This window comes from Castor canadensis, chromosome 2 (assembly GCF_047511655.1).
Source record: "Castor canadensis chromosome 2, mCasCan1.hap1v2, whole genome shotgun sequence".
Classification (NCBI taxonomy): domain Eukaryota; kingdom Metazoa; phylum Chordata; class Mammalia; order Rodentia; family Castoridae; genus Castor; species Castor canadensis.
The window spans coordinates 156,890,182-156,904,306 of NC_133387.1; positions in this window are offsets into that span (position 1 = coordinate 156,890,182).

Below are 14,125 nucleotides of genomic sequence, written 5' to 3' on the forward strand. Positions count from 1 at the left end.
CCAATAACATCTTTAGCATTTTTGCTCTTTATGACAAATGCTAAAAGTTCTACCATTTCGGCCTGACATTCACTAAATAATATATATGATACACAATTGAGCATCAAAACAAAGGGTATTTAAAACTACTAACACTGCCTTCCCATAACCATTGGAAAACTTAGGGTTTTAAACTGTCAGTACTGTATTGACAGTATTGACAACCACTAATGTATTACTTTACCTAACCAAAATTCAAGGTTTAAATTGTAATTAACTATGGTTACTTTAAGTTTTGTCAGTTCAGTTCTGATCCTTCAAAAACATTTACAGGCAAGCCCATGAAAAATGACTCTGACAAGTGTTATCTATCAACCAGGACAGACATTCTTTTTTTTTTTTCTTTTATTATTCATATGTGCATACAAGGCTTGGGTCATTTCTCCCCCCTGCCCCCACCCCCTCTCTTACCACCCATTCCGCCCCCTCCCTCTCCCCCCACACCCTCAATACCCAGCAGAAACTATTTTGCCCTTATTTCTAATTTTGCTGTAGAGAGAGTATAAGCAATAACAGGAAGGAACAAGGGTTTTTGCTGGTTGAGATAAGGATAGCTATACAGGGCATTGACTCACATTGATTTCCTGTGCGTGGGTGTTACCTTCTAGGTTCTTTTTTTTTTTTTTCATTTTTCTTTTATTATTCATATGTGCATACAAGGCTTGGGTCATTTCTCCCCCCTGCCCCCACCCCCTCCCTTACCACCCACTCCACCCCCTCCCCCTCCTCAATACCCAGCAGAAACTATTTTGCCCTTATTTCTAATTTTGTTGTAGAGAGAGTATAAGCAATAATAGGAAGGAACAGGGTTTTTGCTGGTTGAGATAAGGATAGCTATACAGGGCATTGACTCACATTGATTTCCTGTGCGTGGGTGTTACCTTCTAGGTTAATTCTTTTTGATCTAACCTTTTCTCTAGTACCTGTTCCCCTTTTCCTATTGGCCTCAGTTGCTTTAAGGTATCTGCTTTAGTTTCTCTGCGTTAAGGGCAACAAATGCTAGCTAGTTTTTAAGGTGTCTTACCTATCCTCACCCCTCCCTTGTGTGCTCTCGCTTTTATCATGTGCTCATAGTCCAATCCACTTGTTGTGTTTGCCCTTGATCTAATGTCCACATATGAGGGAGAACATACGATTTTTGGTCTTTTGAGCCAGGCTAACCTCACTCAGAATGATGTTCTCCAATTCCATCCATTTACCAGCGAATGATAACATTTCGTTCTTCTTCATGGCTGCATAAAATTCCATTGTGTATAGATACCACATTTTCTTGATCCATTCGTCAGTGCTGGGGCATCTTGGCTGTTTCCATAACTTGGCTATTGTGAATAGTGCCACAATAAACATGGATGTGCAGGTGCCTCTGGAGTGACAGTCTTTTGGGTATATCCCCAAGAGTGGTATTACTGGATCAAATGGTAGATCGATGTCCAGCTTTTTAAGTAGCCTCCAAATTTTTTTCCAGAGTGGTTGTACTAGTCTACATTCCCACCAACAGTGTAAGAGGGTTCCTTTTTCCCCACATCCTCGCCAACACCTGTTGTTGGTGGTGTTGCTGATGATGGCTATTCTAACAGGGGTGAGGTGGAATCTTAGTGTGGTTTTAATTTGCATTTCCTTTATTGCTAGAGATGGTGAGCATTTTTTCATGTGTTTTCTGGCCATTTGAATTTCTTCTTTTGAGAAAGTTCTGTTTAGTTCACTTGCCCATTTCTTTATTGGTTCATTAATTTTGGGAGAATTTAGTTTTTTAAGTTCCCTATATATTCTGGTTATCAGTCCTTTGTCTGATGTATAGTTGGCAAATATTTTCTCCCACTCTGTGGGTGTTCTCTTCAGTTTAGAGACCATTTCTTTTGATGAACAGAAGCTTTTTAGCTTTATGAGGTCCCATTTATCTATGCTATCTCTTAGTTGCTGTGCTGCTGGGGTTTCGTTGAGAAAGTTCTTACCTATACCTACTAACTCCAGAGTATTTCCTACTCTTTCCTGTATCACCTTTAGAGTTTGGGGTCTGATGTTAAGACAGGACAGACATTCTTAAGTACTGGGGTCATTTTGTATTTTCCTTGTAAAAACTTTATTACTGTTACCTGCTAACACTTTACAACAATTTACAGGTGTCAGTACATCCCCTATGGGATAAGCAATTAGATTTGATTAGGCCCAGTCTAAGAACCATTTTTAAATAAATCTCTTTGTTGCTTAATTTGGCCAAAAGGGTCTCATTGGCACTGACTTCTGAACTGTTTGTTGTGTTATTCCCCCTTCTCCATGGGACAAAATCTGACTTTGTGGACTTTCGGGGGAAGCCACTCCCATACCAAGGGACAAAACTGCCGAGTTGGCAAAATCTTCAACGACAACTGTTCACAGAAACAGTTTAAGAGGACGCAACCCCAAGCAGTCAGCATCCCTCAACTTCTTAGAAAAACAAGTGGCGTCCAGCCACCCAAAACATTTCAAAAGGACTGCACAAATGAGGAGACCTCTCCAGATCCAGATGGAGTCAACTATGCCAGACCTCTAAAAGTAACCAAAGCCAAGAGATTTTTTTAAAAGGGTTCCTTACGCATGTGCTCTAATATTTAAGCCTTGTAGGCTTCTGGCAAAAGGCAAAGTCATGTCTGTGGCCAAAGCCTTCTGTTTAAAGAAGGGCAGTATAATGATATCTAACTTCTGCCTAGGAACGCTATGAGTCTTCTTTCTGTGCAGATTGACTTATTGTTTACTCTCTAATCAGACTAACACCTGCCCCCTGGTACACCTGGCCCCTAATGTAATCAGCCCTTAACTGCCTACAAAATAACAGTCTAAAATAGAGGGCCATCTGAGAATTAAAATAGCTACAGATATAAAGAACTGTAGGCAAAGTAACCATAAAGGGTCTTTGTCACTTTTTTAAATTACCTTATCTTTCCTGCCACACCTGGCAGGGCCCCTTCTGATGCTCCTATCATTACTGATGTTTAGGTCATGCCTTCTAAACCAGATTTATCTCTTCCAGGATAAAAGCCTTTAAAATGCAAACCATGACACGACAGGGCTGCCAACTTCCAGAAGTGGATGAGATGCCCATGAGCAATCTTGATTTGGCTGGACAAAGATTCAGACAACAAATGTCGCTGTTCAAGTCCCCAGGGACAGCAATTGAAAAGGGGCAATATTCCCGATAGGTAGGGTCTACAACCCCTTGTCAGCTCAAAGCAGCTACCAATGATGAACCACCCCCCTTCAGCAACCCCCAAAAAGAATTTTGAAATATTGTCCCTCGGGGGGAATTTGAGGTAGGATAGGTTAGGGGTAGTCTGGGACTGCTCCCCGGACTCTTGGCTCAAGGGCTCGTTCCCCTAGCTGACAGGTGAGAGGAGTCAGGTGATGATGTATTGTCTCCCTACCTCTAAGTTCAAGATGGTATAAAATGACCTACCAAGAGATCCTGGCCCTTCTTCTTCCCGGCTCTCACCTGGCAGAATGGATGACTCCCCTTCCCCTAATAAAGCTATCCTACCTCACCCCATCCACGTGTTCTGCTTGGATTCTTCCATTGGGAGCACAAGGACCAAGCTCTTCTGAGAACAATGACTGCCAATAACACTGTCAATCTTTTTTTTTTTTTTGGTGGGGGGGATTGGTACTGGGTTTGAACTCAGGACCTCACACTTGCTAGGCAGGCACTCTTACTGCTTGAGTCAATCTGCCAGCCCTTTTTTTGTGGTGGCTATTTTTGAGATAGGGTCTCATGAACTATTTGCCCAGGCTGGCTTCAAACCACGATCCTCCTGATCTCTGCCTTCTGAGCCACCAGCACCAGGCTTCCTATCAGTCTTTTAGAGGGGAAAACAGCTATTCTCCAATATTTCCTGCCTGCTGTGCTCCTAGGCAGGACAGGCTCCAGCATCACAAAGTCCTCAGGTAGGTGCTGGCAGTTAGATGGGACAGTGGGGATATAGGCAGGACACCGACAGCTTCTGCCTCACCTGGAGAGTGCCACTTTGGCTACATTGTCTTCTAAGCACATGTTTTCCTGGTCACAGCTTCCACTCTGGCCTCACCTGTTCCTACTGCATTATTTTGGCCTAAATACATCCTACCTAGTCTCAGGCTCAAATTTACAAACTGATAAATGACGTTATTTTAGATACAATTGTGTATATTTAAGGTATATGACATGATGGCTTGTTATACACATAGAAATGTTTGTGATGAGAAGACCAACAATTTCCCCAGCAAATCAAAGGCTGCCTTCCTTGTTCTTTGCTTTCTATTGTACATTCAAATGCCCCTCATCACTCTTTCCATTTGGCAAGTTTTAAAGGAAGCTCGGGAATCAAGAAATACTTTTCATCACTGTTAACATCCCCCATTCTTTCCCCCACCCAACTACATGTAAGTTACAACCACTTCAGAGTCATTGTTAAGGCCATGATATCACTACCAGAGGATACTGGAAAATGCCCAGATCACTGAGGACCCTCATTACAAGTCTGGCGAGCAGGAGGATCTCCATGGTAAACGCTTCCTCATGCCAGGCTGCCATGAGCACACATTGCGCCTTTGTGCTCCTGCAGAGCCAGCATGCAGCTTGGCAACAGGATCCCAGGCAGGACTAGAGCCCACTCACACCATGCCAGGCTCCCTTGCCCAGGGCACAGCCCATGCAGAACCTCTCTACTGACTACCTTGCTGACTTTGAGCCCCTTGGTGATCTGCTGGCTCTGTTTATGTTTCTGCCCCCAGCCTTGAAGCCAGATGCGGTGGTCACTCTCTGTACAAAGTCACATAAGTAGAAGTGACTTGAGTTCAGCATGTGAGTTTCAGGCAGGGGCAGGGTGGCTCGTCACACAAGCAGCGTATCAAATGTTGTGAACTGCAGAGGGTGCACAGAGCAGCGTAGACAGTGAGGAAGGTCCTCCGTTCTCCATGGAGTCTGGATTTTTAACGTCTGTACTTGGAAGTTGTTTAAAGTTATGAGGATAAAATAGGTATAGGTTACCTCATTTTTTGTTGGTGGTGGGGGAACAAAGAAAAAAAAAAGAAAACCATACTTTCTCTTTCCCAGGAGGTAAATTTGGGCTACAGGAGAAAAGACCCAATGAAAGGTTATCCATTGCTCATGGTGAGGTAGGAACGCCCACCTGCTGTGACCAAGAGAACACAGTCAGCCAAAGGATGTACCTACAGGAAGATGTTTCTGTTGATCTGTAGGGATGGGGCCTGGAGAGGTCTGCAGGCTTTGGTTCAGTTCTCAAGAGTATAAAATTCTCATGATTACAAGACTGCATCTAGGTATGACTTGATTACTTTCTCTTATAAGGTCATTATGACTTTTCAAGGAAAGGTTTTTCCTGAACTTTCTTTCAATCTCAATCCAGGAGCAGAACATACTGGATTTTCAGATGATTGAAATTGAATTCCTGTTTTGTCCTTAATCACTGGGGCAAAGACCAAACAATTAAGTTGACAGGTTGAGGGAAAGAAATGTGGGAGAGGAAAACAGTTTGTACATGCTTGTTTAACTGGAAGATTGTTCACATGGAGCAGGCAAAGAACAGAGATTTTAGTAGCTGTTTTGTTTTCTTTTGTTTTCTTTCTTTTATTTGAGACAGAATCTCACTATGTAGCCTCGGCTAATCTCAAGCTCATAATCCTCCTGCATCAGACTTTGGAGCACTGGTATTACAGGGGTGCACCACCATGTCCAGTATGACATCTTGCTTTTTATTTTCACTAAAAATTAATACTAGAGCTGGACATGGTGGCGCACACCTGTAATCCTAGCTACTCAGGATTACAGCCAGGGCAAAAAAGTTCTTGGGACTCTATCTCAATGGAAAAAAGCTGGGTGTGGTGGCACACATCTCTCATCCTTGTGCCAGGAAGCTTAAAATAGGAGGATTGCAGTCCAGGCCAGCCTGGACAAAAAGCGATACCCTATCTCCAAAATAACCAGAGCAAAAAGAGCTGGAAGTATGGCTCCAGTGGTACAGCACCTCCCTAATAAGCATAAAGCCCTGAGTTCTAATCCCAGTACTACAAAAATAATAAATAATAACAATAATAATGTGTTAGAGGGGAATAAAGAGTTCAGCTCGCTACTCCTACTCAGTCAATCTACTCATTCAAGTCTAATTTCTCAGCACGATTAGCCGTCACAGCAAACCTTCACTGTCATTATTAGGCATGGTGTACACATAAAGAAACTGAGGCTCAGAGCTTGTTACCCAAACTCAGATCCTCAGACACAAAACAAATCCTGTGCTTTGTGACAAAGCTATGCCTTCAGCGGCTTGCAATCTAAATGCATGACCAGGGCTGGGGCATGGCTCAAGTGGTAACATGCCTGCCTAGCAAGTGGCATGGCCCTGTGTTCAAACTATAGAACTGCAAAAAAAAAAAAAAAAAAACTAAATGAAAAATCAATGTACAAATTAGGAGACAAAAGGGTGGGGTGGAGGGAAGAATGTGTAAGGCCGATACTGATCTAAGGAGTCTTCAGGAGAAGACAGGACCTGAGTTGTGCAATACTCACATTCAAGAAGAGATGGGAAGGCATTGTGAGACTATGTAGGTTTTTAAGTTTTGTCTTAAAAGTTAACCTTATTTTGCAATAATGATAGATCCACACACAGTGGTGAATATACACACACTGATCCATCTACTTTTTATCCAATTCCTCTAATGTAATACTTTACAAACCCATGGTATGAGATCACAGCCAGGATGTTCATATAAACACAATCCATTAATCTAATTCAGGTTGTCCTGGTTTTTCTTGTCTCATCTGTGTGTGAGCATGTTTCTATGACAGTAAATGACGTGCAGAATCATGAATCTGCCTCCACAGCCAAGCCAAAAAATTCCATTACCACCAGGATCCTGTATGCGGCACTTTTATAACCACAGTCATGGCTTAATATGAAATGGCCCCCACAGGCTGCTGTGTTGAATACTTTAGTCCCCAGTTGGTGGCACTGTCTTGAAGGGTTGTGGAAACTTTTGGAGGTATGGCCCACCCTTGAAGATTATACCTAACCCAGATCCCTGTCTCACTCCCTGCTTCCTATCTGCTGTGCCTTCCCTGCCATGATGGACTGAACCCTCTGAAATTCTGGGCAAAATAAACTCTTCCTCCTCTAAGCTGTTCTCTTGGATATTTTGTCACAGCAACAGGAAAAGTAACTAATACATGCACCTCCCTTTTCTCCTTTCCCTACTCCAGTCCCTAAGCCCTTGTAACACCTCATCTCTTCTTTATTTTCATAATTTTGTTATTTCAAGAATGTTATATTCATGTGCAGAAGAGCTGGGCATGATGGTACACACCTGTAATCCCCAGGTGCAAGTTGGTGGCCAGCCTGCCTGGAATACATAGCTAGACCCTGCCTCCAACAAAAGCCAGAAGTAAGAGAGACAGAGACAGAGAGAGAGAGAGAGAGAGAGAGAGAGAGAGAATGATCTAAATAGACATTTCTCCAAAGAAGATGTACAAATGATCAATAAACTCAACACCATTAGCCATCAGGGAAATGGAAAGCAAAACCACAATGAGACACTCTCCACCTGCTAGAAAGCAAATCCACAATGAGATACACTCTCCACCTGCTAGAATGGCTGCTATCTGAAAGACACCGATGTCTGGGCATGGTGGTGAGGCAGGAGAATAAGGAAATATAGTTTGGTCAAGATGGGGTGGAGACCAAATAATAATGTCATAAAATTCCTCCTACAACATGCCCAAGTCTTATCTAGGATATGCCCACTTCAGGAGACATCTGGTTGGGGACATCCTTTGTGGTTAACAAAATTATGATAAAAGAAGATGCTTGTACAGAGGGAAAGTCCCAGAGCTAGCACATGGGCTGAGAGCTGAGAACTTGACCTCAGATGACCTTTTGAGACATCCCCCTACTTAAAGATTCATACATATGTGATTCATACATATGAACCACATCTCATGCATGTAATTATACCAGAATGCATTATGGGTAGGGACATATATAGTCAAAAAATAAGTTATTTAACATCCTCCTGTCAATCACCCTAGCCCCTCCTGCAAAGACCACCCAGATTTTCTCCCACTTTTGCCCTTACAACCTATAAATTGCCCTTTGAACAAAGATTGGGACTTCTGTGCCATCTGGCCAGAGCCCACCGTCCTGCTTTACAGTGTTTCCTCCTGTCTCTACTTTTCTTTTTCTTTCAATAAAACCATACTACTGGTTGCAATCCGTACTTCTGTCAGTGCTTTATTCTGAGACACAAGTACCTGAGATCTTCTCAACCAGGGTCATCTGAAACCACCTGCCATTAACAGTGCCGCTTGCATGTAACCTCAGCATTGGGGAGGCTGAGGCAGGGGAATCGGGAGTTCAAGACCAGCCTAGGCTACATAGCAGAAATCTGCCTCAAAAAATAAAAAATAAAAAAAGACAGTGTTGGCAAGGATATGGAGGAATTGGAACTTCACAATATGCTGGTGGGCAGGTAAAATGATGCAATTCATTTGGAACACAGCTGGCAGCTTCTCCAGAGATTAACCACAGTTGTTGAATGACTACAACTCTGCATCACTTCAGAATAATCATGCTGAGTGAAAGAAGCTAGGTTTTAAAACACGTATACTATATAATTTCATACATATAACATCTAGAAAATGTGGGGCTAAGCATGGTGGCCCATGCCTATAATCCCAGCTCAAGGAAGGCATAGGTGGAGAATTGAGACCCAAGCCCCACTCTGAGCAAAACCTCAAGACTCTATCTGAAAAACAACTACAGTAAGAAAGGGCTGAGGCCTGCCTAGCAAGTTCAAGGTTCTGAGTTCAAAATTCCCAGTACCACCAAAAAAATTCTAGAATAGGCAAACGAATCTCTAATTACAGAAAACAGGTCAGTGGTTGTGTGGGAGAGGGGACAAGGAGTTAGTGGAGAGGTAGAAAAGAATTATAGGAGGGTGATGGGTATGTTCTTGTATTTCCCCTGTACTGGGGATTAAAGTCAGGGCCTCATGTACTTCCATTCAAGCCATACCTACAGCACTTTTGCTTTTAGTTTGTTTTTCAGGTAGAGTCTGTGGTTTTTTAAAAAATGATTTTATTAGCATATAATAGTTGTACCAGGGATACATCGTGATATTTGCATATGTGTGTAAAATATATCTTAGTTGGATTTACCCATTCCATCATTTGCTCTCTTCTCCCTTCTCCACCCTTCTTAGAACAATTTCAACACTTCTATTTTCATATATGGATACAATATTCATCCTCATTCCTCTTTTCCTTGTGCCCCACTACCACCAGTTCCCACCCCTGGAAAAGATTTATTTTTCCCTCCTGCCCCTCAGTTTTTTTTTTTTGTTTTTTTTTTTTTTTTTTGCTTTCCTTTGCTTTAATGCACTTAAGACTTCAATTTTTTCATATAAAATATATACTGAATATCTTTTTTTTTCCTTTTTCTTTTATTATTCATATGTGCATACAAGGCTTGGGTCATTTCTCCCCCCTGCCCCCACCCCCTCCCTTACCACTCACTCCGCCCCTTCCCTCTCCCCCCCCCCAATACCCAGCAGAAACTATTTTGCCCTTATTTCTAATTTTGCTGTAGAGAGAGTATAAGCAATAATAGGAAGGAACAAGGGTTTTTGCTGGTTGAGATAAGGATAGCTATACAGGGCATTGACTCACATTGATTTCCTGTGCGTGGGTGTTACCTTCTAGGTTAATTCTTCTTGAACTAACTTTTTCTCTAGTACCTGTTCCCTTTTTCCTATTGGCCTCAGTTGCTTTTAAGGTATCTGCTTTAGTTTCTCTGCATTGAGGGCAACAAATGCTAGCTAATTTTTTAGGTGTCTTACCTATCCTCACCCCTTCCTTGTGTGCTCTCGCTTTTATCATGTGCTCATAGTCCAATCCCCTTGTTGTGTTTGCCATTGATCTAATGTCCACATATGAGGGAGAACATACGATTTTTGGTCTTTTGGGCCAGGCTAACCTCACTCAGAATGATGTTCTCCAATTCCATCCATTTACCTGCGAATGATAACATTTCGTTCTTCTTCATGGCTGCATAGAATTCCATTGTGTATAGATACCACATTTTCTTAATCCATTCATCAGTGGTGGGGCATCTTGGCTGTTTCCATAACTTGGCTATTGTGAATAGTGCCGCAATAAACATGGGTGTGCAGGTGCCTCTGGAGTAACTTGTGTCACAGTCTTTTGGATATATCCCCAAGAGTGGTATTACTGGATCAAATGGTAGATCGATGTCTAGCTTTTTAAGTAGCCTCCAAATTTTTTTCCAGAGTGGTTGTACTAGTCTACATTCCCACCAACAGTGTAAGAGGGTTCCTTTTTCCCCGAATCCTCGCCAACACCTGTTATTGGTGGTGTTGCTGATGATGGCTATTCTAACAGGGGTGAGGTGGAATCTTAGTGTGGTTTTAATTTGCATTTCCTTTATTACTAGAGATGGTGAGCATTTTTTCATGTGTTTTCTGGCCATTTGAATTTCTTCTTTTGAGAAAGTTCTGTTTAGTTCACTTGCCCATTTCTTTATTGGTTCATTAGTTTTGGTAGAATTTAGTTTTTTAAGTTCCCTATATATTCTGGTTATCAGTCCTTTGTCTGATGTATAGTTTTGCCCCTCAGTTTTTAAAATTAAGTGTACACTGATAGCCCAAGGGAGTTTCGCCTTGATACTGCAGGTCTGTGTATATTGTGCTTTTATCAAATCAACCCCCTCCCTGTTACTCATTCTCTGTCACTGTGCTCCCCCAATATTCAACAACTTACCGTACAGTGCATTGTGTTATGTTCATAATGGATTATTGCAATATTTTTCATTCTCTACCATTTTCTTTCTCTCCCACCTCCCATACCTCCCTCAGACCAATTCACTGACTAACACATTTTTGTTCTATCACTCTGTCTAGATATATATATATAAGGAGAGAGATAATTGTATATATGTATATATTATTAACTTAAAGGTCTAGCTTCCACATATGAGAGAAAATATGCAACTTTGGTATTTTGAGCCTGGCTTACTTCACTTAACATGAAATTCCATCCATTTACCTGCAAATAACATAATTTCCTTCTTCTTTGGGTCTGGTGCTTTTGCCCAGCTGGCTTTGGATGGAGATCCTCTCTACCTCTTCCTCCCAAGTAGCTGGAACTATATGCAAGTACCACCACACCCAGCCAATCTATTAATTATTTTGACTGTGGTAACAGTTTCAAATAAATATTTGTCAAAACATTGTACACTTTAAATATGTGCAGTGATATTTCCTTTACATATCAATAAAGTGTTTTTTTTAATATACCATTAAAGAACATTCTTTTTAAAAGCACCTGCAATTATAGCAAATCCCTATTTGTCTATGTTCTCATTCTCTTTCCATGTTTATGTTTTTGCCATTGGGAATCAGAATGTCTTACCTTTTCTATTTAACACCATTTCAGTAGTTTCTAAATTATCCCTCAATATCATTTTTGGGGTTTTTATTTTATTATAAGCTTTTGCATTAAAGTACAACATGAAGGCAGAAAAAATACACTGATCATAAAGTGTACAGCTCAGTGAGTCACAAGTGATCACACCCACAAGGCCTCATTTTGAAAACAAGGGTCCATTTCTCAAGGGCCATGTTTTGGACAGAACAATTTGAGTCAAAGGCAAACACAGCTGGAAATTAGTTAAAACACTGAGACAGATTTTTAGTCAGTAGCTACCAATAGCATGGGAAACAACTAAGTGTCACTGGGATTTGGGCAGAGGCAATTGGGTACTTTAGAGAGAGGCTGAGGGAGATGGGAGAGCAAATGATGAGGGCTTAAACAGAGTCAAGAAAGTGGAAAATCACAAAAAGTGAGAAGGGGTTGTTCCACGTGAAACCCATCTGTTTTTCTAACTGAGCCTATCAGAGTTAGGCTTCCACGTTCAGGTGCTGGCTGGAACAGAGAGTAAATTCTTTTTGCAGCTTTGAGTTTTCCCAGGCAGGCACTTTAAGGCAGCATAGGGTCTTACAGATTCGAGCTGTAAGAAAAGATGTTAGTGTTTATTCAAGTCTTTATTTATTTTAGCTCATATTGGGGTTTGAACTCAGGGCCTATAATGTTAGCTGGGCATATGTTCTACCACTTTAGCCACTCCACCAGCCATTATTCAAATCTTTACAGCAAGGCTGAGGCTTAATCAAGAAGGCTCAGCCAGGCACCGGTGGCTCATGCCTGTAATCCCAGCTACTCAGGAGACAGAGATCTGGAGGATCGCAGTTTGAAGACACCTCAGGCAAATAGTTCACAAGACCCTATCTCAAAAGAACACATCACAGAAAAGGACTGGTGACGTGGTTCAAGCCATAAGAGTACCTGCCTAGCAAGTGTGAGAGCCTGAGTTCAAACCCTAGGGCTGCCAGAAAAAAAAAAAAAAAAGGGTGAGGGCATTATCAGCAACCTGAGCCCTGTGGACACTGCATTTTTATGAACAAGTAGATGAATGTATATTTGGTACACTCCTCAGCACTGATCAGGGTGGAATGGCTTTTTTCATTCTTTTGGACCTCACCTGCCCTTTACTTGGGAGAATTTCTCATCTTATGAATCTCACCTTCCTTACAAATGACACTGACAGTAACAAATACTTAGATGGTGCTTATTATGGTGGGTGCCATCAAGGGAGGTCTTCATTGATTTTTGCAAAGGTTCCTTCTGGGTGACACAAGCAGCCATACCCTCTGAGGGCAGCCTGCCCAGGTTCTGCAGCTATGTGACCCAAACCCAGGGTCACAGTCTTGGAACCTGCAGCAACTACCAATGTCCACCTACCTTCTTTCCCCTCATTTGCCTCTTAGCATGGTTGTCTGGGACTAGAAAAGAAGGCAAACCTGCATCTCCCAGTTGACTTCTTCCAGGAACTACCTGCAGGTGGAGAGGCACAGTGCTGTTTCTGGACAAAAGGCACTACTCTGGCCTTGGAAGAGAAAGCAGTGCCTAAGCAACCAACTATTCATATGAAATTACCTGTTTTAATAGCTAGATGTGACTGAAAAGGTTTTAGAATGGAAGGAACTATTACTAAAGTTCCCCTCTAGCCAACTTGGGGAGCCATTTGATCAAGCAAAGCAGGTAGCATTTACTGGGGAAGACAGTAACATTTCTATGTTTAGACATCAGTGGGTTGAGACCTCTCATAACAAGCAATTACAGTTAGGAAAGACCAGACCTGCAGGACTCAGAGAACTGTGAGCTCTCTTGGCAAAAGAGGAAATAAAGTTCATTCCTTTGTGGTGTGCCCAACTCTGTTAAAAAAAAAAAAGGTTTTTTCCTCAATAGGTTATCCTACCATATGTTTAACTACAAATGTCAAGACTTTTTAAATTATTATTATTATTATTATTATTAGGTGGCACTGGGATTTGAACTCAGAGATTCACGCTTGCTAGGCAGGTGCTTACCACCTAAGCCTTACCTCTAGCCCTTTTAGCTCTGGTTATTTGGGGGATAAGGTCTCACCTTTGCTCAGGCTGGCCTGGACCCCAAACCTCCTATTTTACACTTCCTGCCATATCTGGGATGACATATGTACCACCACACACAACTTCTTTCTGATGAAATGGAGTCATGCAAAATTTCTTGTCTAGGCTGGCCTAGAACCGTAATCCTCCTGATCTCAGCCTCCCATATAGCTAAGATTACACATGTGAGCCACTGATACCAGCTGGACTTTCTCTTATCAACAAAGATGCTTTAAAAATGTTGAGTAATAGATATTATATTTGAGTTTCAAATACTCATCCTGGTTTATATTTTTATTTTATTTATTTTAGATAGCGTCCTAGTTTGAACTCCGAGCCTAGAGCTTGCTAGGCAGGCGCTCTGTCTTATTTTTCAGTTAGGGTGTCCCTTTTGCCCTGGCTAGTCTGAAACGGGGGTCCTTCCATCTCTGCCTCCCAAGTAGCTGGGATTACAGGTTTTGTGCCACCCTGACCTGTCTATATTGTATCTTTTCTTAATCAAATGTTTTGTTTTGAGATCGTTGTGAATTCATGTGTAGTTCTAAAACATAAGGCATAGAGA